Source organism: Symphalangus syndactylus, chromosome 11, assembly GCF_028878055.3.
Source record: "Symphalangus syndactylus isolate Jambi chromosome 11, NHGRI_mSymSyn1-v2.1_pri, whole genome shotgun sequence".
NCBI classification, from domain to species: domain Eukaryota; kingdom Metazoa; phylum Chordata; class Mammalia; order Primates; family Hylobatidae; genus Symphalangus; species Symphalangus syndactylus.
This window is the reverse complement of record NC_072433.2, coordinates 93,934,921-93,962,057: the sequence shown is the minus strand read 5'-3', so window position 1 is coordinate 93,962,057 and position 27,137 is coordinate 93,934,921. Positions and strand designations below refer to the sequence as shown.

The window sequence follows — 27,137 nt, the reverse complement described above, 5'->3', positions numbered from 1 at the left end:
GCTAAAACAAGACAAGGTAATAAACCATGCTTTAAACATGCCAAATATTATGTAAACTTTAAACATGGTTTCCAATACTAAGAAATGCAGATGCCATTAAAGATTTGTCAAATAGCCATTGCAAGATTTAGAGAAGCCCAAGTGGGATGCAGACTCTCATCTTACATAAGCCTGTAGGGATTTTTTAAATACTTTTAAAGGAACAAGTATTTTATCATGAACCTGAATTTGCCTGCTAGCTAATCCAGACTCAATGGACATTTTTTGTTTGATTTTGGTGTGTGTGAAACTCTACAAAGTAGTTGGGTAAAATTCCACATTGTCTGGTAGGTAATGAGTCTGGGCTGAATCAAATCTTGTCAGGTTCAGATTAGAGTTGACCCTATCTTTAGGGTCACATTTTCCAATCCTCACACCACTTTACAAGCTTCAGTGTGCATGAAATTATAAAACAAGGAGCATGAGAAAAATATCTCCCAGGTTGTTTTTGTGGCAAGAGAGCCCAGAGAAATAAAGTGATTTTCAGCCCTTTGAGTTTTATTACTTTCTGAAGAAAGAAAATTTGGTTAGGGTCAGTTTTCAAGTTTAACAGTTCATCAGCCGATAATTGCACTCATTATTGCTGTAGCCAGCTTTATATTGGAGTTTGATTAATAACGATATGCACTTCAGTAACGCTTTCCATTAAGTGGCACTAATTATACTGTAACTGCTGTTCAACAACCAAGCAAGTGTAACTACAATGTCATTTTTATGAAGCCAGATTTGCTCATAAGGGTACTTTGATAATGCTAATGTGGGAGTGAAGTAGCAAAAAATGTAGTAACAAAGTTGCTATTGCTTTAAATCCTAAATCCATGGCATTCTGAGGTTTCTATTGGTAGAAGAAACTTTTGACAGGGACTCAGCGAAAGTCTTTGGAATATAATTAACATGCATTATCTGCTTAGGATTACTGTGAGTACTAGGAAACCACATTCTTGATATAAAAGCATAAGATTTAATTGGAAGACTAGGCTAAAATCTTCATGCTAGTCAGTGATTACTCTGATCTTAGGCAAAGTACTATTCTCTCTGAAATTACCACATATGCATAATGATGCCTGCTCCTATATTTGTGATGTTAGGTCTAAATGACATACTGTGTATGGGAAGATGCCTAATTTAGTGCCTAGTCCATAGTAAGGGCTCTTTCAATCTTTCATGAAGGGATGTTGTCTTCATTCTTTATCATCATTCAGTAGTAGGGAATAGACTCTTGTTTTCTCAATAAGATTTCCACTTGAATTAAGATTAAATAAATACAAATACTTAAAAATACTTACATATGTAGGGAGGAAAAATGTTAAACTCAAACAGAAAAGAATAAAACAATCACCATTATGAAGCTGAAGAAACCATAGGAAAGAGGGAGAGGGTCTAAGTTTGATTTGCAAGGTGGGATATTACATAGAATGCCATCCATATATAGGAGGGCTGGGGGACAAAAATTTTAGCCAGATCTCAAGGAAGAATAAATAACTAGAAATAATGAAGCAATCTGGAGTGAAAAACTTGCACAAGATAGTGAACATCCAGTACTAAAGAATGGTTGGGATGGTTGGGTTTTTCTGTACTATTGATTCTTCTGCTAATCATCGGATTTCCCCCCCCCCAAAAAAAAATGTTGCCCAACGAAAAGAATGAGAACTTACATAAAATAAATTATTATACTACCCAGAGTAGGAGGGAGGATTTTTTTTTTTTAAAGAGGAACCACAGGGAATGGGCAGTGTTCCAACATCTATAGCAGTATGCTTTGCAGATAATATATTTAATAGTGAGTGATGATAGATTAATTTAATTAGAATTCTTGCAGGAAATCAGAGATATTTGCTGGAGAGAAGGTCCGACGATCAAAGTAAGATCACAATTTCTTCATATTGTAATCGTGTCTTGCTGTTATATCCTTCATATAAACACCCCCATTAAAAAAGCTTTTTTCATCTGCTCAAAAATCACCTTATAAAAATTAGCTCAAACATATTGCGGGACTGTGTGTGAATGGTGGTATATTAGGAAATGTGGGGAGAAATCACTTACATATAATTGTTCATCTTCAGTTCTGGGTTATGAATATTAAATAATATTAGAAATATTAAATAGAATAAAAGAAAAGAAAAAATGAAAGGAATTCTCAAATGTTTCAATTTTAAATGATGTGCCATTTAATCCCAGTGTCTAAAAACATGAATTCTTGCTGGTGCCCGACTGCATCAGTGATAATTTAGTAATGAGCTTTGTATCATGCCCAGTTGAAAGAGCAAGATCTCTGGAGTTAATATTAAGGGGTAAGAAATTTGGGTGTAATGAAAAATCATACAGTTGGCGAACTTATTGAAAGGGATGGGTTCTTTCTTAATACCAGCATCACTGATTAATAGCTGGTGAGCACCAGTAATTAAACATTTGGCTCTGATTATCTTGGTTGTAATAAACTCTCAATTTTTGTTTAAACTTGTTGCAGAGGTTTTTTTTTTTTTTTTTTTGAGACGGAGTCTCGCTCTGTCACCCAGGCTGGAGTGCAGTGCCGCGATCTTGGCTCACTACAAGCTCCGCCTCCCGGGTTCACGCCGTTCTCCTGCCTCAGCCTCTCCGAGTAGCTGGGACTACAGGTGCCCGCCACCACGCCCGGCTAATTTTTTGTATTTTTAGTAGAGACGGGGTTTCACCGTGGTCTCGATCTCCTGACCTTGTGATCCGCCCGCCTCGGCCTCCCAAAGTGCTAGGATTACAAGCGTGAGCCACCGCGCCTGGCCAGGTTTTTACATTTGCCTTCAGAGAAGGATTTTGTGGACTCCAATTTACCTAAAAAATATATAATGATGAAGAAATTATATGGTCCCATAACAGGGATCTAGGATGGGAAAGAGTCACACTAACAACGTGCTGAGCCATGACATGAACCCAGAGGCAACACCCCAGGAAAAGAGAACTCAACGCTACCTTGAGCCTGAGGTGGTCTTGAATCTCTAACCTACACGTGGAATATTTAATCAGCAGTCTATTTGTAGTTTCCTATAAATCTATAAGAATATGATTTTGTACAGAATTGTAACTGTTCAAGAATAGAGTTTGGTGTTCCCACTTATATGGGTATATATATTCACAAAGAGTTATGTAGGCTAAAGATATTATAAATTTAACCCTTTTCGCTTTTAATACTTTTTTCCAAATAATTTATTAACATTCATTAGTCTACTTTTTCAACTGTTTTCCCACATACACATCATGTATTCTTTTCTTGATATATTTATTTGTAAAAAATAGAAACATATTATTTTATGTTCCAATACAACACAAATCTAATACACACACACACACACACACAATTTTTAAAATGTACTATAATTTGGACAGTATTGTTCTACATTCATGCACATTATTTATGCCATCAAGCTTTACTTATGCAAAAATCAGTAATGATCTTTACTTATAATACCGTCTACAATTATCTATAGATTATCAGAACTGGGCTGGACCTCTATCTGAATTGTTAGAGCTGTTTGAAACATAGGAGTGGTGGGAGAATAAGGCCTATCAAAGAAATATACAAACATATGCATGTGTATATGCACACCCCCTCACATTTGAACGTATTTTGCTGAATGCCTCTGTATCTAGATATTTTTGGGTGTTTCTCCAATTAAACATGTCTTAAATAAAGAAGCGCTTTTTTTTCTTTATAGTCTATGCACCCAAGATACATAGGATGATATCTATAGAAAAGTATAAATGGTTCACATCCTATTTATTTTTAAAATACTTGCACATTTTAATGTTTTAGTGAAGATTGTAGATCTCTGCCTCTGTGTGTGTGTGTGTGTGTGTGTGTGTTGTGGGTACGCATATGGATAATCATAGATAGCAAAACACAAGTTTTACTTTTCTTCTCAAAAGGCAGATTTAATGTTATTTTAAAATAAAAAGGTTGGTATCTCTATAAAAATATGCACATATGTATAGAAATTATTTTTAATTAGCATCCTAATACACACATTGAAAATCCAAATAAAAATACCTGAATAGATTGATCTATCTATCCATCTATCTATCATCCATATCTATATAAATAAGAATGATCAAACTGTACTGGATAGTCTTAGCTTTAGCCCCCAATATGATCTTTAGTTCATAATTTTGATCTGTATTCCAGACCTTTTTAATATATCCTCTCTTCTGCTTTAGACTCTTACTAGTTGTTTTAATTGCTAAGACAACCCAGTTCTGCATGAGCTACAGCCAACTTCACAAAGGTACAACCTGAGACTGTCCCATTGCATGTCTGCACTGCATACATTTTGACTTATACCTGTAGCTTCTTGATTCACACTAAATCATGAGATATCTTAGGGCTCTTTCTGAGTCCTCACATGCACAAGCTAGATGTGTGTGAGTTGAACCAATGAAAGACAGACAGCTGTGGGGTGACCTATGGGCTACAGGAGCTGATGGATACATGTTCTCCCTTCTTCTAAGAATAGACCAGACTGAGAAGCAGTTGTTTATGTGGCCTCCTGGAAAAAGGATCCCAATGAAATCAACCAGTCTGTTGCATTTGATCCAATGCAGTGGCCAGCTAAATGATACATTATTTTATTGGTGTGCCCTTATTTCTATCTTACTTCTCATTTCCCTCCCTGCCTCTCCCTAGGATTAAACTCTTCAATAAAAGTTTGAGGCTTCAGGCTTTGCTCTCTGGGGAACTCAGATTAAAACCTGAGTCCACTGGCAATAAAGATACATTTGCTGATGGTATTTGGTGATGATAGCTCATGCATATATTGGAATCACAATTACTAAGGATTTAGTCTACAGCAAAATAAGAAAAACTTCAGATAGAAGGTGAGGTGCTGGGTTTTACAATGGCAGTTGCTGGGTTTTGCAATGGCAGTTGCTCTTTAATGGTATGGTGTAAAGAGAATACAAGAGTTGCGAAGTGACCTGGCTATTGTTAACAGCATTAAAATCTTTGATATAAAACAATGATAGGCTAAAGAAAACCAAATGCCAGTTGAAGCCCAAAGACCTTTATTGCAGCTTGTAAAGAAACTGTTGTTCTGTGACAGTAGAGCAGACTGCACTGAATATACAGCCTGAACAGGTCTCCTATGTCAAAATCAGGTCTCTAATAGAAAAAGACAGGCATTCTGAGACCTTTTGTGAGGCTGTTTGATGGGGCAAGATGGAGATTCTTGAATCACTAGATTCCTATGAACCTTCTGGGCTGGCAGAAGCAACCCCTTCCTTCATGCTGTCTTGCAGAAGCAAACTGCTTTGCTTTTCTCTGAAACCATGCAGTAAATGCATGGAGGCAGATGCCTTGCAAGATGATGTTTGTTCTCAGCAAAATTTGCCCCCACCACCCCTCATTGTCTTCAAGCTAATCACCACAGTCAGTCAGATCTCTCAGCAAAGCTATTTCTCAGGAAGGAGTTAGCCTATTTACTTAAGGAAGTTCAGTATCTGGTAATATGTACCAGCGGGGGCGATGGAAGACGCATGGGGGAATGAAAATGAGTGTGTTCACCAGGAGAATATGGAATATAAAGCAAATAATGGAGAATTTACTGATTCTCTGGCTTTCACCAAGCAGAAGTGATGATCAACCCATCACTTGGGATTCAACATGCTGACAAGAACCCTAGAATCTAGTAGTAATAATCTGCTGGTTTAGCTCCTTAAATTGAAGGCATCAGCATGCCCTCCAATATAGAATATTTTATTTTCAAAATTCCAAGCAGACCACCAAGCCTTGTATCTCTTTCTTAGTAGTAGGGAGTAGTAGGAGTAATAGTAGAGAAGGAGGCGAAGTGAAATAGTCTTTCTTTTGCTTTAGAGGGGATTTCCAAACATGCCTCCAGACACTGGATCCTAAAATCTTCTTTGATGCAGTTGGCTTCTAGACCCTTTTGGGGTTTATCTCTGTCTCCCTGACACAGAATGTTTTAATAGGGTATTCACAGTGTTTTCCACTTCCTTCTTGTCAGAATGAATTGGTTTGTTGTCATCAATATAATAGGACAGCTAACATTCTGTAGAATGTCAAGATGATCTTGTCCCTATGACTATATTCCTATAAAAAAGCACAAGACATAAAACCGCTCTGGGGCAATACATTGAACGTGAACTTCTATATCTGCCGTGTGAATGCAAATTGTTTTTTTCTTGTCTCTTGTTTGGGGTAGAGAAGAAAGCATTTGCCACAAGATCAATTGCCATGTACCAGAAGATAGAGGCTGTGGATCTGCTCTAGTGATGACATATTTAGCATGGCAGGTGTGATTGAGACTATTCTCTGGTGAAGTTTTCATTAGTTTACTGTCACTTGCCACATTCCATCTGTTTTCTGAGGTCCGGAGAGGTGACTTGAATGGAGTGATGGGAAATTTCATCACGGAACCCAGTAAGTTTGATAGTGGCACTAATCTCTGCAATGCTATTCTGCCTGAGCTGTTCTATTGCTTCTGATCTCCTATTTCGGCCAAGGCAAAGTGGGTGCAGTGAGCAGTTTCAGAAACTCCTGCTTGGCCTTTCCTATATAATAATCATTACTCCGCTGATCAGAGGGGCAATGTGAGAGTTTTGTCAGCTACAAAATATATTTACTCTGATTACATACTCAAGGGACCAGGTAAATAACCATAGGATGACACCATTATAAATAATCACAGAGTGAAACCACTATAAATAGCCACCAAGTGGAACCATTCTAGATAGACTTGGTTCTAAGCTACATTTATGACGTGACCTTTATAAGCCTTCCATTTAGTCAGAAGAACTTAAAAGTATTTTAAGTCCCCTAATCTTGGTGTCATCAAATCATGTTTTTCAGTGTCCTTAAAATTCTGGCTATTCTCACCAACCATGTACATGTAGTTACTGGACAAATAGCCAGGGGTATGTGTTTGGTGGGAGGATTGATAAAATATTTACTATTTATGTGCAGAAGAGCTAACCTTGCTACATCTGTGGAATGTGTGGTTTTAGAAAGAAGTACTTGGAGTAAATTCATGATAACAGGAAGAAAGGCATGAGAAACAGACACAGAAAATTTAGTATGATTAAGTTTATGTGTCAACGTGACTAGGCCACAGGGTGCCTAGACATTTGGATGCTCATTATTCCAGGTATGTCTATGAGGGTGTTTCTGGATTAAATTAACATTGGAACTAGTCGACTGAAAGCAGATTGCTGTCCCCGATGTGTGTGCACTCCATTTAATCTGGTCTTGAATTCCTGACCTCAGGTGATCCATTAATGCAACAAAAGGCATTAATATAACAAAAAGACTGACCCTACTATGAGTAAGAGGAAATTTCTCTCTGCCTGACTGTCTTCAGATGGACATTTTTTTCCTGCCTTTGGACTTAAACAGGAACTGGCTATTCCTGCATCTCTAGCCTGTAGGCCTTCACAAAGGAACTATGCCATAACTTCTCCTGATTTTCAGGCCTTCGGACTCAGACTTGAGCTACACCATCAGCTCTCCTGGGTCTTCAGGTTGCTGACAGAAGATCTTGGACTTGTCAGCCTTCATCATCACGTGAGCCAATTTACAGTGAATCACACACACATGTCCACTGGTTCTGTTTCCCTGGAGAACCCCAGCCAACGTAGCAGAGACACTGGTAGATTTGGTAGAAAGAAAGTAGGGAAATTCTCTTTTAATTGTTTATATCTTCAGTGAAGAATGAATGGAGTTTATCAGCAGAGAATGAGGATGAGGGGATATTATTATAGTAAGCGCAAGCTTGTTGTTTGTGTTGTTTGCATTTACAAGAATGGCTGAGGGGACATGGCTGCTTGTTGAAAGCCAGAGTTCCTATATTTGGGCTGCTAGGGTTATCCTGAAGCCCCAGGGAAGGAGATGGATTATGTTTAATCAACTCTCAGGATTTTACAGTTTAAAACATAATTTGATATTTGTGATCTCATTCAATCTTTCCAATAATACTGTCATGCCAATTTGATAATATCTCCGTTTTTTTTCAAATGAGAAAAATAATTTTCAGAGACCTTTAATTCAATTAAACAATATTGGTAGGCCTGCTTTAATTTATGTTCTCTACCAATTATTGGCTATGATCCAACTCATATAAAATGGCACATTGTGACCTAGGCACCGAACCAGTCTCCAGCTCTGAACTCTATACTGTTATACCTGTTTCTCTTGTGTTGGAAAAGTGCCTTATCATTTTCTCAGTTGTTCAAGGTAAATATTGCATATTGCCATTCTTGGTTCCTCTCTTTCTCTTGCTCCAGTACCAAGTTTGGCTGACTCTATCTCCTATAAATGTCCTAAGTGCATCTACTTCTCTCTATTTTCATACCTTTTTGGTCCAAGCAAACTTAGTGTATGACCTGAATTTCTACAGTAATCTGCTCCCTAATCATTCTCACTTCTGTTCTTGCTCAATCAATACTTTCTCCACTCAGCAGTCAAAATAGTCTCTTAAAAATACAAATTATAGGCTGGGCATGGTGGCTCACACCTGTAATCCCAGCACTTTGGGAGGCTGTGGCGGGTGGATCACCTGAGGTCAGGAGTTCAAGACCAGCCTGGCCAACATGACGAAACCCCATCTTTACTAAAAATGCAAAAATTAGTTGGGCAAGGTGGCAGGTACCTGTAATCCCAGCTACTCTATAGGCTAAGGCAGGAGAATCGCTTGAACCTAGAAGGCGGAGGTTGTAGTGAGCCAAGATTGTGCCATGGCACTCTAGCCTGGGCAACAAGAGCAAAACTCTCTCTCTCAAAAAAAAAAAAATCCAAATTATATTATGTCATTCCTCTGCATAAGATTCACAATACTTTCCCACCACACGTAAAGTGCACTTGGAATGCCTTACCCTGACTTTCGTAACTGGCTAGCTCATGCCCTCTTCCAATTTTCCTCCATGACACTTACCCAGGGCCCATCAGCCACACTAGTTTTCTATCTGCTCCTTGGCCATGCCAAACATACTCTTGCCTTAGCTTCCTCTGCTTCTTCCTCCTTACTCTTGCATGACGTTGTCTAAAAATGCAAATATCAGCTTAAATGTCTTCACATTAATGTGGGTTTTCCTGACCACTCAATATAAAATAGCCATCCAGGCACCAGCTATCGATCTTTACTGAATCTTTATGGAGAAAGTATCAAAATGCTAATTAAGGCTTGACTGGGGAAGGATGTATTCAGAGGTGTGACCGATAAATGCTAGGGCAGGACTGTTCAGTGGAGCAAAGATAAAAAAGTCTACAGCAGGTAGTTTATTGAAAAAATACTTCTTGTCCCCAGAGACCTTTGGAGAACAACTAGGTTAAAAAAGAGAAGCCAGTGAATAAATGTGAGCCTTAGGGAGAGAAGAAGAGAAACATTACATGTGGATTTTATGAGTATTGCTAACAGGATAAACATTTTCTACATGAATTACAGTGTTTAAGAAAATCTTTGAGATTAAAAAATGTCTTGTAATTTTGCACTTACTTAATAACTTTACTACTTGATAAGCTTTGCTATCTGAATAGTACATTGGCCAGGAAGATAAATTGGTATAAAAAGGATGTTATAAACACTACTAATAAGAGCTAATGTTATGATTTTCTTAAATATTGATTGAACTGCTTTATACTACTCAAACTAATACTAGCCACATGGATTAACTTTATTATAATACAGTGTAACTGTAACAATAGTCAATTATTTATGAATCAGTGGAAACATCTGGAAGCTAGACCTCTTTTTTACCTTAAAAGTACTTGGAGCATTTGCTGTGTTTCACTATTAGTGCCACTTCAGTTATTACATGCTCTGCCAATGTTTTGTGTAACTGGACTGATTTCCTTCTGACTCATAAGGTCAGTTGGCTGTGAAGGGATTGAGTTTTCTAGGTACCGCCTCCAGCATCTATCTCTTTATTGATACAGTGCCCTGCTACCTCTGCTTACACACAGTAGAAAATGTGTTACTCTGGCACTACATAGCCAGAAATGAGAAGCTACTTTATTTTCCTGTGTCAATGTTATATTCATGTTCTTTAGTCCTTCTTTCCTTTTCTAATATATACATATATGTATATACATACACAAACATATGACTAAATTTTCCTCATTTGTATATAAAAAATAAAATTACCTTACCCACAGGTAGAATTTATTTCAGCTAGTTAAGAAAGAATGCTTCTGTTTTATATCAAGGAAAGATATTTCCAGTGTACTTTGCATAGAAAGTAGAGATGGAAAAAGTGTAAGTTCAAGGAATGATGACATATGGGCTCAAACATATGCAAACATAGATAGATCTGCATAGCTGAATATGGAAGTCTATCTGATAAGACAAAAAAACACATAACTAAGTGGACATATCCTACTTAGGTGGATGATTCCAAATTGCAGACAAGTTATTTTTGTTTGGCTTTCTTGCCAGGCTTCCATCCTAATTCATTTTGCTTAGGCTTATTTTCATTCATGGAATATTTATTGTGCATTTTCCATGTATCTGACATGATACTAGACACTGGAGATCAAAGTGATGAATAAGAGATAGTCTCTGGTTCTAATGGGTTTGTATCTTTTCATGTGGTCTGAACACGGAGCAGCATAGCACCAGAGTGAAATGTTTAAAGATTTTAAATAAATAAAAACTTAAATGAGAGATAAGAGTAACTGTTCTGAAATGAAAAACAAACACAAACAAAACAAAATGCCAGTTTAATAATTAATCTAATTATTTCCCAAAGCTCCTATAGTGTCTTAAATCAGGATGGGACCATATCAATATTGAAATAACTGAGGTGAAGTAACAGAGCAAGTGATGTGAGTCCCTAGAAGGACCCATGTAAGAAACTTATTTGGAAAATGAACCTTTCTCATTTTAATAGAAAACCAATGCTTGGGAAGACATAAACCCCTTAAATGTGGGTATGGAAATCTGCCAGCATTGGAGAGGACGTAGCACACTTTATCTCCTGAAATAGCAGGGAAGTATACATATCTAGAGCTTGTCTCACTCCTTCGCCATCCCTGCTGCTTTCTGTGCTCTGCTGCTCTGCTTTGTGTCACTTCACCCCATTGCTCTCATCACTGATGATTGGATCAGCAATTTGACTGCAAAGCCATCTTAGAAGATTATGTATGGAGTATCCTGGCCCTAGAGTTCTAACAAACAAACATTCCCTAAACTAAATGTGATTGACTGACCCAACACACCAACTCCCTTGAGAATGTCTGAATGTGAGATATAAAGATAGAGGCCACAGCTGGCAGGAGTAAAGTTTTAAGGATGGAACAAGCCAGTGGAGTGCTTGTGATTAGAAGACATACTCAGTAAAATCTGGTAGGTGGTAGACCTCCCACCTCAAGTAAGAGGCATAACATTGGAAAAAAAGGTAGTTGGATTGAGGTTGCTGGGTAGAGGCCAGAGCAGTAGAAGCAAATATAGAAAATAGCTGAGTCACCTTAACTGTGGAACTCTGGAGTAGTGAGCAAGGAATGCCTGCTTCTCAAGGGGTTAAACATCAGGCGTCCATCCCCTAAGCAGGTGGTGACCCCTTTAATTAAGAAGCACCATACTTGGCGTTTCCATAGAAGGAAAGGAAACACTCATATCACCTTCCCCATAGCAGGCCCACTTAAGAAAAACAGATCTTTTATTTTTTTTTCCTTTAAGTTCTGGGTTACATGTTCAGATCGTGCAGTTTTGTTACATAGGTATACACGTGCCATGGTGGTTTGCTGCACCCATCAACCTGTCGCCTACATTAGGTATTTCTCCTAATGTTATCCCTCCCGTAGCACCCCACCCCTGACAGGCCCCAGTGTGTGATGTTCCCCTCCCCATGTGCATGTGTTCTCATTATTCAACTCCCATTTATGAGTGAGAACATATGGTGTTTGCTTTTCTGATATTGTGATAGTTTGCTGAGAATGATGGTTTCCAGCTTCATCTTTGTCCCTGCAAAGGACATGAACACATCCTTTTTTATGGCTGCATAGTATTCCATAGTGTATATGTGCCACATTCTCTTAATCCATTCTATCATTGATGGACATTTGAGTTGGTTCCAAGTATTTCCTATTGTGAATAGTGCTGCAATAAATATACGTGTGCATGTGTCTTTATCATAAAATGATTTATAATCCTTTGAGTATATGCTCACTAATGGAATTGCTGAGTCAAATGGCATTTCTAGTGAAAAACGGATCTTTTAATAGCAGTTAAAACACACGGGAAAATGGGCTCAACTTTTTTTTATGATTGATAACCCTCAGCAAAATTTTTATTTATAGAAGTAATCTGTGGCAAGAATTTTGAGAAATTATCAGAATTTCTTAAGTGCCCCTGTCTTCAGAACCAGAAAACTGAAGTAACAAAGGGCCCAAGTGGTCATGTGGTAATCATAATTCTGAACATGGGATAATCTCATTCTATTCTTTTTCCACGTAAAGTTCCCTAGGCTTTTTTGCTTGGGGAGTACATATATCTCAGCAAAAATGGGTATAAAACAAAACCATTCTCTGTGATGATGAAATCAATACTCTTGGGGGAAAAAAAGAGAGAAAAATAAACTTCTTGATGATGAGAACATCACTCCCCATAGACAACATCAGGCGGGAAGAAATACTCCTGGAATATTCTGTGCCATATGGTGGTATAACCTCAGAGAAGCAGGATGTTGGGAGGTCGAAGCCGATCTACTTCATGGGATCCTACTGTATACCACCCAAATGTGTTTCTGCTTTTTATCCTGTGTGGTGTCCAACAGAGTTGGATTATGCCGCATTTCTCATCTTCTATCTTTAGATAAATGAATTGTCACAGTTCCATATCCAGGCACCATGCTCATTACCTTCCATGAGAGAATGTGAGACCCTTGCATACTCAGGACCAGGGTTTCAAGCAAGAACTCCTATTTCATCCTTAATAGCATCTTTCTTTTTTTTTGTGAGGCCTAGCTATGGGGCTGCTGCAATGTTTCTTTTTTCTTTATGTGTCTTGGTTTTTCCCATTAAGTGCCAAATAACTGGCAGGCATAAGTTTCTGGCAATCTGTAAGACGAAGAATAATGGTGAAATGAAGAATATTCGAAACCTTTTTAGGGTGTAAGTGAAGGCAACTAATGACAGGTTGCTTTCATTCTTTAAGTAATGTAGGAGGCAAAGTTAGCCATACAGAGAAAAAACTAGGATAGAAATGGGTAATAAAGTTTGGAATTGCTCCTGTGAAAATATGGCAGGAAGTAAACCAGAGATGAATAAGAAAATTGCGGTAAGGTCCAGAACTGATAGATAGCATGCCTTATTACAGTGATTTGCAGGGTTTTTTTCCCCCCTCAAGTCATGACCAAATGTCCTTTGGCAGAAGTCCATGTATAAGGATGTGAAAATTTACATCTTTATTTTCAATAACCTTGAACTGAAATTTACATTTCCTTCAATTGTGAATGTAGGCCACAAAGCACATTGGTATTAGTAGTTCTTGTGACATTTTACCAGACTGAAATATTAGATATTTTCATATCATATTAGTGTTATAGAATCTCAAAATATCAGCTAAAATGCTCCAGTGATACTGCTTTTCCTTTAATGTGTTACTGCAGAAGCATATATATTAATATATTATAATTTCATACTTTTTAAATAATTTCATTTCAGTATAATTGGTTTTCCTTGTATTTTATGAAATTTATTTTCTTTTGCATTTAAAATATTATTAGAAGGGTCCTACGGTGTCCATAGGCGTCATCGAATCACCAGAGGGATTCCTGGCACGTAAAAGGTTAACAATGCCAGTTCTTTTGTGTCTCGATATTTGTCATGCATTATGTAAAATTTAAGACTGAAAAATAGGATACAAAGGAATGAAATATTGTTATTGAAATGGGCAGAAAATATAAGCAATTCCCTAAGTTCATCAGCTAAAATGAGATGCTGCTTTTTTATGTCAAATTTTTAATATTATGAATTAAGTGATATTTTTCTTTTACAAATGCCCAGGTTTTTTGTTACAGTCAATTAAACCTGTCTCATTAATCCTCTCTAACCTTCCGTCAGAATGCACACAGAATGCAGCATTCACATTTTAACACTGTACATCCAGTAGCATGATTTAAAGCTGATGAAGGCTTTTCATAACTTGGTACATTATTTACTGAATATCTACCACTACCATTTACAAGTCCTGTGGCTGCTTGCATCAGGGATTTTTACAGGTGAATATTGATGATTGTGTACCTTTGATTTTTTTCACTGATTGATAAATCAGTGCCCAAATGAGGTGACTGAAGAAGGCTGGCAGTTTAGCATCAAAGCAAAGATTACAACAGCATAATGGATAGCTGTTCCTTTTTTGCATTGGCCATGTCAGTATCCTTCCTCTACCCTTTATCTAGGAAAACAATAAACTTTCTATCTTATCAAAACATTCCACCATACTCTTAATTCCTGTGATTCATATGGGGCTGGCCCTTTACCCAGCTTGAGGTGAGCACGTAACTCACACCAATCAGAGTATTCTGTTGTTTTTTCCATAGTGATTGCTGTAGGCAGACATAACTGATCTAGGCAAATACAACTCATTTTGCGGGAGTTCATCGAATTATTGGGGAAGAATTGGGCTTGTAGAGAGACTGTATTTAGCCAGAAACAGCTGGGAAGCTATTTTTCCACCATGACAACGGGGCCTGCCAAAGAATAGAAGCTATAGAAGAAAATGATCCTAGACGTGGTAAGAGCCACAGTCATTAGAGCTTTGGGTCCAGCTGTGCCTGAAGTCAGCCTGTCTGTTTTCATTTCTGGGCACCTATGTATGTGAATCTATGTGTATCAAGTCACTTTGAGGTTCAGTTACTTGTAACAAAAAGAGTCTGGATAAGGCACTTTTGCTAAACTCTAAATTCTAATTGGTCTGGAAAGTTATTATTAAATTTGAAATACTTATTAGTGATGCATGAAAAAGTCAAAATAGGAATAGCAACAAAGGAAAATTATTTCATACTTTATCTTGTTTTAAATTAAAGCATGACTAAGTATGGAAGGAGGACAAAAATTTGGGTACTTCAGGTGATCAGTAAACTGTATAAATATGAGTTAATTATTTGAGAGGTTTCTTCATCCAAGGTGTCATCATTTCTAAACTGGCAGGCTTTGATCATTTACACACTTTGAAGTCTGAGAATCTAATCAATCTTCCTCTTGGATTTGTATTCATGTAGAAACGATGGCCTGTTCTGGGACAGCCAGGGTTGCCTGGCCTATTGTACTAAAGAATAAATGAGTAAGAGTCTTGATTACCTTACAAATAAATCTGGTTAACAGTTATATTAATTAAAATGCCTGGTTCCACGGCTATTCTCAACTATTTATATGTGATTTAATTCATATCAGCAGCTAATTTGTATTTAATGCAAACTAATGGGTTTTATGTAAATGGAGCATGTGGCAGTCTATTTAAAAAACAAATTATCTCTAGTTTCATTTCAGTTATTTTAATTAAATTTAGAGTATGTGTGTGGTAGAGGGATGAAGGGGAAAGGGATGTGTTATATATGAAGTGATGATTAAATCCAATTTAAGTCTACTGTATGAGAAACAAGTAATTCTCTCAACAGACACATTGGCCCTTTCATAAAGTTTGGAGAAGTCAAGAGTGTAGTATAAAGAAAACCCTGCGAGATTTTAGAAAGTGTAATTTTTCTTAAGATCATGCTTTTACATTATAAACTACAAGCACTTGTAAGTACATATGTAAATAAGATTCTTTAAAGAATTTTTAATTTGGCTAGAAAATATTTTATAATGTAACTATCTATCTTTTTCCTCTTTTGATTTGGAAATTTTGAAACCATTGTATAAATCAGTTAACTCATGTTTCTTTACTTGACTTTCTGTCAACGGCTTAAACCTATGGAATCATATTTTAACTACAATAAAGTTTTCCCTAATCTATAGTTTATATTTCTCTAGATCGTCTTTGTTTTTCCAAATTGTGTAGGTTTCTTTTTTCAGTGAGCATTTTTTCTTATATTCCCTAATATTAATATTTGTTCTGGAGTTAAAGATAATTTTGTTACATTCTTTATAGTTTCTTCTACTTAGTACTAGTCTAGAAGTATTTCTCAGCTTACATAATTTAGGTAATTTCAGAGGTGATGTACTTCTCATTTTTTAAATATATGTTTCTATTCCAACCTAGATCGTTAAGGATAAGAATTAATTAATTAATTTCTACAAAATCAATGTCATTTTGTTGCATGTAGTAGATATTCAAAGAATGTTTCTTGAATGACATCTCTTAAAACATCATTCACATCACAGAATGATGTCTTTCAAAATCCTCACTCTGAACAAAAACTAAAATACAGCTTTCTCCCTCTCATGCTATTTGAGGATGAAAACTAAGCTCAAGAGTTTGTTCACTCCAGTTTTCTAGACCTAATTTCCAACATTATCTTAAAAATTCACAAGCCATTACCTCATAGAAGTTGTATTAGCTGACGTCAAGGCGGCATAAGGTAGGGCCACCTGTTGGCCTCCTTTGGCGTTTCCATGACACAGAACAGCTCATGAATTCCTCCAAGAATATGTATAGCTTTAATCGCAAAGAAGACTCTATATATTGGCATTAAACTATGTCATTGAGAAAACAGATGAAGTCATAACCTACCTTAAAACCTTTCCCAATTGTACATTTATAAGATTGCAGCCATTCTTAAGATACCCTGGATTTTTCTGTACTTGAATATTTCAGAGTTCCCCAAAGCTATAATGCCAAACATTAAAGTAAGTTTTAGAAATGGTGACATTGGCATTTATCCACAGTTATAGAATATTGTCACCAGCTCGTACACGAAAAGACAATGAATTTTTAAACTTCATGTTTCCATGTAATCAAGGGACAGAAAAAGCAAATCCAAACAATTGTGGTTGTTAATCCTGGTCAGATTGATCAGCTGACAGCCTCTCCAGTTTCACCAGCTGTCCAGGGAGCCTTGACTTTTCTACATAGCAGATACAATGACTTCTGTTTTCATTCAACCGCTGCCAATTTGGAGCTGCACATAGCAACTCAACTCCTCCAGAGAAACTTTAACAAATAAAATTAGCCATATTTGAAATGAAAAAGCATTCACTCAGTCAAAATGACTGGAAATCTATTTTTTTTTTTTACAATGGAGATATATTCTAACAAGTTATTTATTTTATTTTAATTTTGTCAGGAATATTATCACTACTCAGATGGAATAATTCATGTTTTGTTTAGTACTGTGAAGTAAGAGATGAGATGCACAAAAGCAGGGTAGTTTCATTCATTCTCAAAAACAGACCGTAGAAAGCTGGTATGGTGTATAGGGGCTACTTCATCTTAAGGAAGCCCACTAGATACGCAAATTGGAATTTATAGAAAAAAATATCTTCAGGGATGTAGTTCAAGGAAGAGGTGAGAGGAAGAATAAATGCACTTAAAAGAGCTCACTGCTGTATCTTTTTTTTTCTCCCCGAAAGCAAAGAATGCCTTAGTAAAGGAGTGTTACTTGTGTAGTTGCCAAATCCCTCTTCTCTCAACATCTTCCCTTTCAGATCCTCCCCTCTCAACTTAGCTACATTAACCATCTACATTGATTCAATTGGCAGGTGATTTATCAGGCTAGCATTTCATCTTCCCTACAAAGCCAAAGCGTGCCCCGTTTCTGGGTGCTACAAGGGGGAACAGGCAGGATATTCCTTTGATGCTACAAGGACACCAGACTGATAAAATTTGCTCCTGCATTGAACTTGACATGGAGGTGGAGTATTTTAACTTTTAAAAGTCTGCTCTGAAACTCTCAGAATACCTGATGACCCTCATTGATATTCACACTTCAAATGCAGATAAATCTCAGTTTTTTTCTTTGATTCTAGGTTCAAAATCTTCACTTTCTGTAAATGCATACTCTGTTACCTCAAACTGACAAAACCTTACTACCTGCTGAGTCACTCACTCCATCCATCTATTTATTCATCTATCTATCTATATGCAGTGGGATGGAAAAATGTTACTATTTAAACCAAAGTCATCTGCATTTCTGCCACATACTAGAGAGTGGGATGATTTATAACTAAGAGAAGATTCTTTATTTAGAAAAGGAGCATGGTCCTCGTTTTCTTTACTGATGTGAAAAAAATTTTAAAAACTGCCTAAGGAAACGATAAGAATCTGGAATTTTCGAAGGCACCTAGGGAAGTTAAGAAGGTGTAACAGCAAGACCAATTCATAGGTGACTGAATTGTGCAGCACACAGTACCCTGATTTAAGAAGAGCCCCATGCTTAGTTCACCACTGTTGCCATCTTGAAATTCTTGATAATTTTTGAACGAGGGATCTGCACTTTTATACTGCACTGGACCTTGCAAAGTATGTAGCCAGTTCTGAATAGCAGCTCTCTATTCTCTTAAATTTAGCCAATCTCTTGAGTTAAATATGGCGAATTGTTGCCAGTCAAATTTCTTATGTCTATTTCAAGGTATGAGCCAATGTACCAAATGTTGTGGAAAGTCACTTAATAGCAATTCTAACTCTTTTATCTCATAGCCCTTGTGTTTTCAGACATTAGAGCTGCTTTATTTCATAAGGCTTGAGGTGAATTTACAAAATTTGCATTTATTTAATTAGAATTTAATTAGACTGATACTCTTTTCCACCACTTTATGAGTGTGTTTTATGGTTTTTCTAGGAAACTCATTTTCATGCTGAAGGTTGTTAGCCAACTTGGCGTGGAAAACCTTAAACTTCAGTCTCATTTTATTTTTATTTTATTTCCCTTAAGGCTAGGCGATCACATTGATCAAATCCTGGTTTATGGGAGGTAAGAGGAAAGGACTATTTGAGGCTATGAAGAAAAGTTTTCTTTGATGATAAATGAGAGGAGAAACTCATCCACATTGCCTGCCTTTGAGTAATGGATATATGAACACATGATGTATGGAGCTGCAGCAGCCATTCTGTGGCAATAGGGCAAAGCCACGGAAATAGAAGATAGGAATGATGGCAAGCACATTGGACATTGATAAAACCATTCTGCTGCTGAATTAGACAGCACTAAAACCACTTACTTCCAGAATACTTGTTTATTTAAGTTCCTAGACCAGCAACATCAGACATTTGTTAGAAAACAGAATTCTTGGGCCCCAACTTACATATTGAATCAGAAAATCTGGGGGTTGACAAAGCGTTCTGTGATTTCACAAACCCTCTCGAAGTTCTGATGTATGCCAAAGTTTAAGAACTACTGCTTTAAGCTACATTTTGTCAGCTATACTCTTCATTATAACTGGGAGGATCTCCATTTGATTATAAGAGAAAAACGCACATTCAAATTATGGCTTAAAAGATTGTACTTTCATTTAACGCTATGTGTGACAACACACAGATTGCTTTAGCAATTAGAAATAACTGCTATTAGTTAACAAAATAGTTTAAGAATTACTACTTTATCTGTAATCCCTGCCTGTAAGAATCACCACTATCAGATACCAAGTTGATTTGACATTATATTATTTGTCTCATTTTTACACTTGATAGTTACATTTTTAATGCTACCTAGAGAATTATTTATTATCTGGGTGAGAAAAAAATGGATAAATATAAATAGTAGTTATAACAATGTTATAAAATGTGAGGTAAATATGATGAAGTATTGCCAGTCTTTTTTGTAAATATATCAAACCATCACTGGATTTGGACACAATATTCCTGAATTAAATTCTAACAGTGGTCTATCACTTCCCATATCACTCCTGTTCTTACTAAGGATCTGTGGGTAATCTGCTGTTTGCTCACTACTTCAACCATAGCTTGACCTCTGTCTTCTGCACAAGATTCTTCACATGGTTCTTGTGTGCCTATAGAAATTTTCTTCGAAGTATGAATATTTGCACTCTAGGTATTTTCAAGACGATTCATTGAGGCACAAGAAGAAACACTAAAACATCTTATTATACTTCTCAATCTAAAACATAGGAAAGAATACTAATAATGTTATGCACCGATTAACACGAATATACAGGTGTGGTCCATTTATTGGTAGGTTGGTAGGTTATAGATCATGCACAATACGAATACCTTGAAGAAAGAATGAAAGTGGCACGTTGGACAGAGGGGGACAGTAGAGCCTTCCTTTCCTTTTTCCCTTGCTGTCAGCATATTGCTACATATAGTTTATTTGTGCCAGACTAAGTAATCAATCACATTATCTAGTTTTAGCTATCTGAACTTTCACAAATTATATGAGGAAATTAAAATATTCCTAGAAAGACCTTGCAGGCTACAAGAATCATAAATAATGTAAATTCAGGTGAAAATGGTGGTGCTTTCCGTTTTGCTCATAGGCATTCTGCCAGACTTGCTAAAAGACAAAAACAAATATGTTCCCATATAACACAATGAGAAGTTGCCAAATATTTTTAAAAGTGATTTAGGAGATTATTTGGAATGTAGGTTTATATCTGCTGTTTTTAGTGATGACCTTCACCCTAAGTGGATATTTGCCTATAGATATTAGCTAATAATAGTTATATCTGTAATGATTAATACATACTGCACACAGACTGTAATTTTTAAAAATGACTTCTAAAATTGTATTTTGCTACTGATTTTACTCTAATTTTAAATGTTTTTGTTTACTTTTTTACTAATTGAGTGTATTAGGTCAAAAAAGTTTGCAGGATCTTGACTCACAGACAGATAAAAATTTCTTGCTTTTCATACTAGGGTTTCCAGCATCTGAGTCCAGCCAGCTTCCCAGTCATAATTTTTCTTTGGTCTTCCCTCATTCTCTATGTTCTTCTGTTATACAGAAAGTTCTGTTTGCTCTTCTCCAGGCCCAGCTGTACATACTTCCTCAAAGGACTTTCAGCCAGGAGTCATGTCACCTTCTCTGAACCCTCATCATGACAGTTGATACTTCATAGTCTTTTAAGTTATTCGAGGGCAGCATTCATTATCCAATCCGTGTTACATCCCCCATAATACACAGGAAATGCATTCCAAGAAAATATGTTAGAAACAAGGAAGAAAGGAAAGAAGTAATACCAATTGTACGAGCAAAAAAAAAAGAAAAGAAGAGAAAAAAAATGTAGTTCTTCACCTTTCCCATTGGAAGGTTCAGGATGATGGGGAGGCACCAAGCTATTCAAATTTATTCTTCGAATCATCTCATTTTGAAAGTGTACTTCCTTTTACACTATATTTGATGACTAGAGCAAGCTTAAAATATCATCAGACTGCTGTCTTTCTGTCATGTAATGACAATGAAATATTACTTTATTCATAAGGTCATTCCCGGATGACAGAAACTACTGAACTACAACAAACAGGAAAGCCGATAGGCAGGGGTGTGTGGGGCTGGGTCTTTTATTCCATCACATCCAGGTGACAGTCTCTGTTCCATTGCTTACTCATGCACATGCAGCTGGTCCAAATTCTTCCCTCTGGTATTCTCATGTTTAAAATGACTATATGAATTCAAATAAATGATACATATAAAGAAATGTATTATACATTACCTATTATTATTAATAATAATTCTCATTCTATGTATCCTTAAGGCCTGATTATAATAACATGCATAATATATTTATTTTTATGTTATTTGAGCTTTAAATCCTAAGGTTAACTAACTAGCCTCGATATTCATACAATGATATTAAGTTTTACCCATAGCTTAATAATTTTATGCTTTGACTGTTCCCTGATATTCTAACATGTGTCATTTCCCATAATAAAAGTTATTGATTCCCCAGCTTAAGTGCCCTCTAACATTCACCAAATTGACCATTTAGCATCATGGGAGATGGGAATGAAAGTTTTTCCAACTATATGCTTCAAATAATAGGAGTTGTAGTAAAAACAGAATAGTAAAAATAAGAAAATGATATTACATAAATAATACAAGAAATTCCTCAGATGTGAAAGATACTTGCCCTCAAATCAAGTGTCCACTAAATGTCCAATAGAATGAAGAAAACAGAAAACAAGCTCATAGCAAGGCATATCACTGTGTAATTTCAGCACACTGGAATTAAAGAGATGTTTCTAAGATCTAAAAGGTTATGCGCAAGGCTGAAAGAGGTTGGTTACAAATGATAGAAAATATAAAAATGTCATTCATCTCAAAGTTCTTGAATTCTCTAATATTCTAAGAAAAGATGGTTTTCATCCTGTCATACTATCGTCAGACAGTTGTGAGAGTAGAATAAACGTAACCTTAAATATGGAAGGGTTCAATAATTTAGTTCTTATGCAATCTGCCTTAGGAAGGTTCTAGAGACACACATAAGAAAAATAAATGATAAGCCTACACTAGCACAAAGCAAGTGTGCTATCTAGGGAAAAGGCCTTGCAATACAGGAGGGTGAGGAAGTAAAATTCCAGGGCAACAACTGTCTTTCAAACCCAGAAATAAGTAATCCTTCATATAAGAGAAAGTTATTAGAAGGCTGTGTGAAAGAACTTCCAGAAGTTTTCTGAAGTACTTGGGTATTCTGGAAAATTATTACTAAGTATTTAACAGCTTTCATGGAACATTTGGACAAATGCCAATAATAGATACATACAATACAAAGAACATTTAAAAGGCCAGAAATGTACTGTAAGGAAAAAAAAAGTTGTATTAAGAAGGAAATGTAAACTATTTGGTGTAGCAGTAAATAAACAAGATTTACAAGGTCACAATTATATAAAAATTGACTAATGTTCAATAAAATTATAATACAACAATATTTCAAAGCTATGAGAGGATAATTCAGGAGTGATGATGATGAATTAAGAGATTTTAAACTTCAACTATTAAAACAGAAAGCCAATAGAGTCTACCAAAAAATGATAGAGATGTACAAATTTTAAGTATTTTACTTAGCAAAATAGTGAATACCAAAAGAAAATAGTAATGGAGGTGGAAGCCATTAGGGGTGAGAACACTAGAATTGACAATCTGGAGTCGGTTCCCTCCTCCCCTCTTCTTTTTCTCCTCTACTCTCAGGCTCAAGCTACATGCCTTCCTGAGATCATTAGACAACCCCATATGCATGAGGTCTCCGTATATGAAGTCTCTGGCTTAAGTCAGGCTTTGTAGTGTCCTGATTTGGGGCTCTCTTCTCCTTGACCAAACCTGGACAGTAGAATCTGAGACCAGGGATGGGACCTTGAGGGCAGCAGATCACAGGAAAAGCTTTGCTTGAGCCAGTTGTGGGCCCAAGGGGCAGCATGGCAACGAGCTGTTTTAGGTGTAGCAGGTATTGCAGACTCCAAAGAAACTGGGGGACAGCTGAGTCAATGAGCTGACACTCCCTACCCAAGAAGCTATGAGAATAGGGAAGGCTGGAGAACAGCTTGTTTCTTACAGATGCCTGTGGCTTTGAGATGGAGGAGGGTCCATGAATGTTACTTTAACTTTTATCACTTATAGGCCTGTAGGAGTTCCACCATTTAGGATATTCTAAAAATGAGATCTACACTCAATTGAGCTGACATGGAAAATTAGCCACCCATCTGAGAGGCCTAGCAGAGAGAAAAATCAGGTAGAAACATTTAGACACAAACCCAATGAAACAGAATGCCTGAGGAGATATTTGGATACCTGAATTAATGTCTTCATTTGAGAAAATCCAAGTGCACCAAATGCAGTGCTTTCTGGGACTTACAATTAGTGATTCAAAGAAAAATTAGTGTAAGTCAAATCAGTTTAGGATCATTGCTGAGACTCATATAAGTGTACCTGAGAAGAGAGAACCAGAGGATATCACAGCAGAAACAAGTGACAGTCCACTTCTGCTAAGAGCTTGGTGGCTAGACCAGTGTCAGGGTCTCCCTGAACTGCAAAAGGGTGAGAAGTGTAGATTCTACCATGTGCCGAGAGGGAAGAAAAAAGATCCCACAGGTGGACAAATGGAAGTTGCCCTCAACATATGAAGTCAGAGGAAAGATTCTAATTAAAAGGCATGAACAGAAACCTCAGGTGAACTTCACGTATGAATGCAGATATCAGTACAGAAATAGAAGTATAATGATTAAGGATAAACCGCTCGAAAATATATATCACAAGTGCTAAATAATATCATGTAAAACAGAAGAGACATTCTGTGAGAGAAATTCTAACTACAAACTACCCTTGCAAAACCTACCAGTTGGAGTTTAGGGAAGAAGGAGATTAAAATGTTTCAATGGTCGGCCGGGCGCGGTGGCTCACGCCTGTAATCCCAGCACTTTGGGAGGCCGAGGCGGGCGGATCACGAGGTCAGGAGATCGAGACCATCCTAGCTAACATGCTGAAACCCCATCTCTACTAAAAATAGAAAAAATTAGCCAAGCGTGGTGGCAGGCGCCTGTAGTCCCAGCTACTCGGGAGGCTGAGGCAGGAGAATGGCGTGAACTCGGGAGGCAGAGCTTGCAGTGAGCCGAGATTGCGCCGCTGCACTCCAGCCTGGGCGACAGAGCGAGACTCCGTCTCAAAAAAAAAAAAAAAAAAAGTTCCAAAGGTCTCATGTATCATGAGAAGGATAATAAAGAGGGGGTATAAATCTATTTTAAAGGTTTTATTCTATAGGAGAAAGGAGTAAAGCAAAAGAAGATGGGAATTAGAATACCATGGTGAAAGAGGCAGTGAATTCTGGTGAGGGACTAGTTGGTAACCAGTTTACAAATAATAGAATCATTATGTGTGTATTTAAGAAAATAGTGAGAGGAATAACAATAGAAAGGAAAAATTACAAAATCTTCAATCTAATCAAGAGAAACCTAGAATGAAAAGCAATAGAATAATCATCCAAGAAATAGGCTAAGGAGAAAATAAAATCTAAAATAATTAATAGAATAAGTTACAATGAATAAAATGGAAAATATCATAAATTATACTGTAAATAGTCTGAAACTATCCAAAAGAGAAAGAGACACAAATTGGAATAGAAAACAAACCTCAAATACATCCTGTTTTCAAGGAATATGCTTAAAATAATAATACTCTTAATAAAAATAAAATGTAAAACAAAGGGGTGGACAAAAAAGTTAACAGGCATTTGAAACCCAAAGAAAATAAAAATGGTACAGTTATTGTCCAACAAGTTGGAATGTACAATTAAAAGCATTGATGAGATTAAGAAAGGGCAATATATACATCAAAAGTACAAATGAAGAAGATATTATAGATGTAAATACATATGAAACAGTGTAGCAGCTAAAGATAAAACAAAATATTAGAATGTAAAGATTAGAAATATATAAAATTCAAAAAGTGCAAATATAACAAGAGTGTATTAGTTTCATCTCAGCATTACAGAGAAGAAATAAGTAAAATTTGAAAGTGGCTGCCTCTCCTAAGGTTTGGAATTTGTGAGATAAGAGCAATGAATGCCAAATATGTAGATACAAGCCTTTAAATATTCTTTTATTTTTTCAAATTAAAATCATGTATGTAATAACTATTATATATAATCTAAATATTGATTTGAAATCATATCTATGAAATAATATCTCAGAATAAAAGGAGAAAGGCGGGGCTCACTGATTATAATACTATGTCTTTTCTGAAGAGTATTAAAATCCATGCCATTGTGTTACTCTCAGAGTAGATTAAGTTCTTTAACATTTTCCTAATTCATGCTAATTGCAAATAAATAGACTTTACATATGAAAACAATTAAAATTATAGACATTTCATAAAGCTTGTGTTAAGTTTATTTCAAATGAGAGGTAAAGATTAAAATCACATTAAACTGGAAACCATTAAGCGATAGTCTCTAAAAAGATTCTCATTTAGAGGAAAAAAAAATATAGTTTTTTCTTGGTACAAGACTGTAAATTTTTTAAATTAAAAAACTGTTATGTTTGGTTTAAAATTTCATTTCTGTGGGCAGGTTCTTAAAGTCTCTGTATATATTAATAAGATTCTAAACCTGTTTCTCTTCATTGCATGCTATTTTGTTAATGCTTCTCTTTAAGCAACCAACATTTCCCAGAAGTAAACCAAGTTGATACAAAACGGATGAATTAAAAGATCTTAGAACATTTTTTGGTTGGCTTGCCAGGCCCATTTTAATTATAAGCTTTAACTACATTCTTTTTATGAGATATGTGGATGAATTCATGGGAATCTGATCCCTATTTCCTTTTATGACTTGTTTTTTCAAAATTCTTCTGTTTTACATAATCATTTTGTAAAATGTGATTTTTATCAAGTTCAAACTGATTTAATGTGGATTTTAATTGGAATTATGTTAAATTTGAGGAAATTACCATATTCATAACACTCATTATTCCCATCTAGCAATTTCTATATGTCTTTATATAGTCAAACCTGGTTTTATATTTCTTAGAAAAATTTGATAATTTTCTCTATATGTTATTCGCATATTTTTGTTCATTTTCTATTTTTTAGTTTTCTTCTTAATTATATTTTTTGAATTGTTACTCCTAGTTTACTAGATGTATTTTGGATTTGTAAATTAGTTTTTGTGTTCATTACCTTAATAAGTTTGTTTTTAAAGTCTAATTGTATTTTAGTATTTTTTCTTTGGTTTTCTAGATAGACTGTCAATCTTAAACATAATGATAATTTTGACTTTACAATATTTACATCTTTTGTTTCTTGTCTTATTGCATTGTCTAGAATGCGGTTAAAAAGTAATTAGCACAGTAGGCACACTTATTATGATACTTTAAAAAACATACTATTGAAAATGCCTCTAATACTTGTCCATAAGTGTATAGTGATTTGTTCATTCTATAGCGTTTTTCAGCGAGTGCTCATCTATTGCTATTTTAAGAGTATTTCCTGGAATGATGGTTAAGTTTCATCAGATAACTTTTGGACATCTTACGAGATGATCATATACTTTTTCATTTAGGGCTTATAAGTGTTATGATACATACAAAAATATTTTGGCATTTCTGGGAGAAACTATTTGTCTGTGGTGGATTAATTTTTAATAAGTTAATAAATTCAATTCCACTTGGGATTTTAAAATATAATTTATGTTCTATAACATTTTCTTGGTGCTTTGTCTATTTTTTATGTCATGAGGAATACATAAAATTTAATCCAACTATATCTTCTAAAAGAGATTGTAAGGGGTGAGAAATATC

General features: G+C 36.0%; 1 long non-coding RNA gene across 1 annotated transcript in view; it reads left to right on the top strand.

Annotated features, from left to right (window-relative positions):
* Positions 1-27,137, top strand: part of LOC134731843 (uncharacterized) — a 196,101-nt gene that overhangs the window by 31,771 nt on the left and 137,193 nt on the right. Inside the window, exon 2 of the long non-coding RNA XR_010114471.1 lies at positions 4,228-4,295. This is a non-coding gene — a long non-coding RNA (uncharacterized lncRNA). The remainder of the gene's footprint in view (positions 1-4,227; positions 4,296-27,137) is intronic.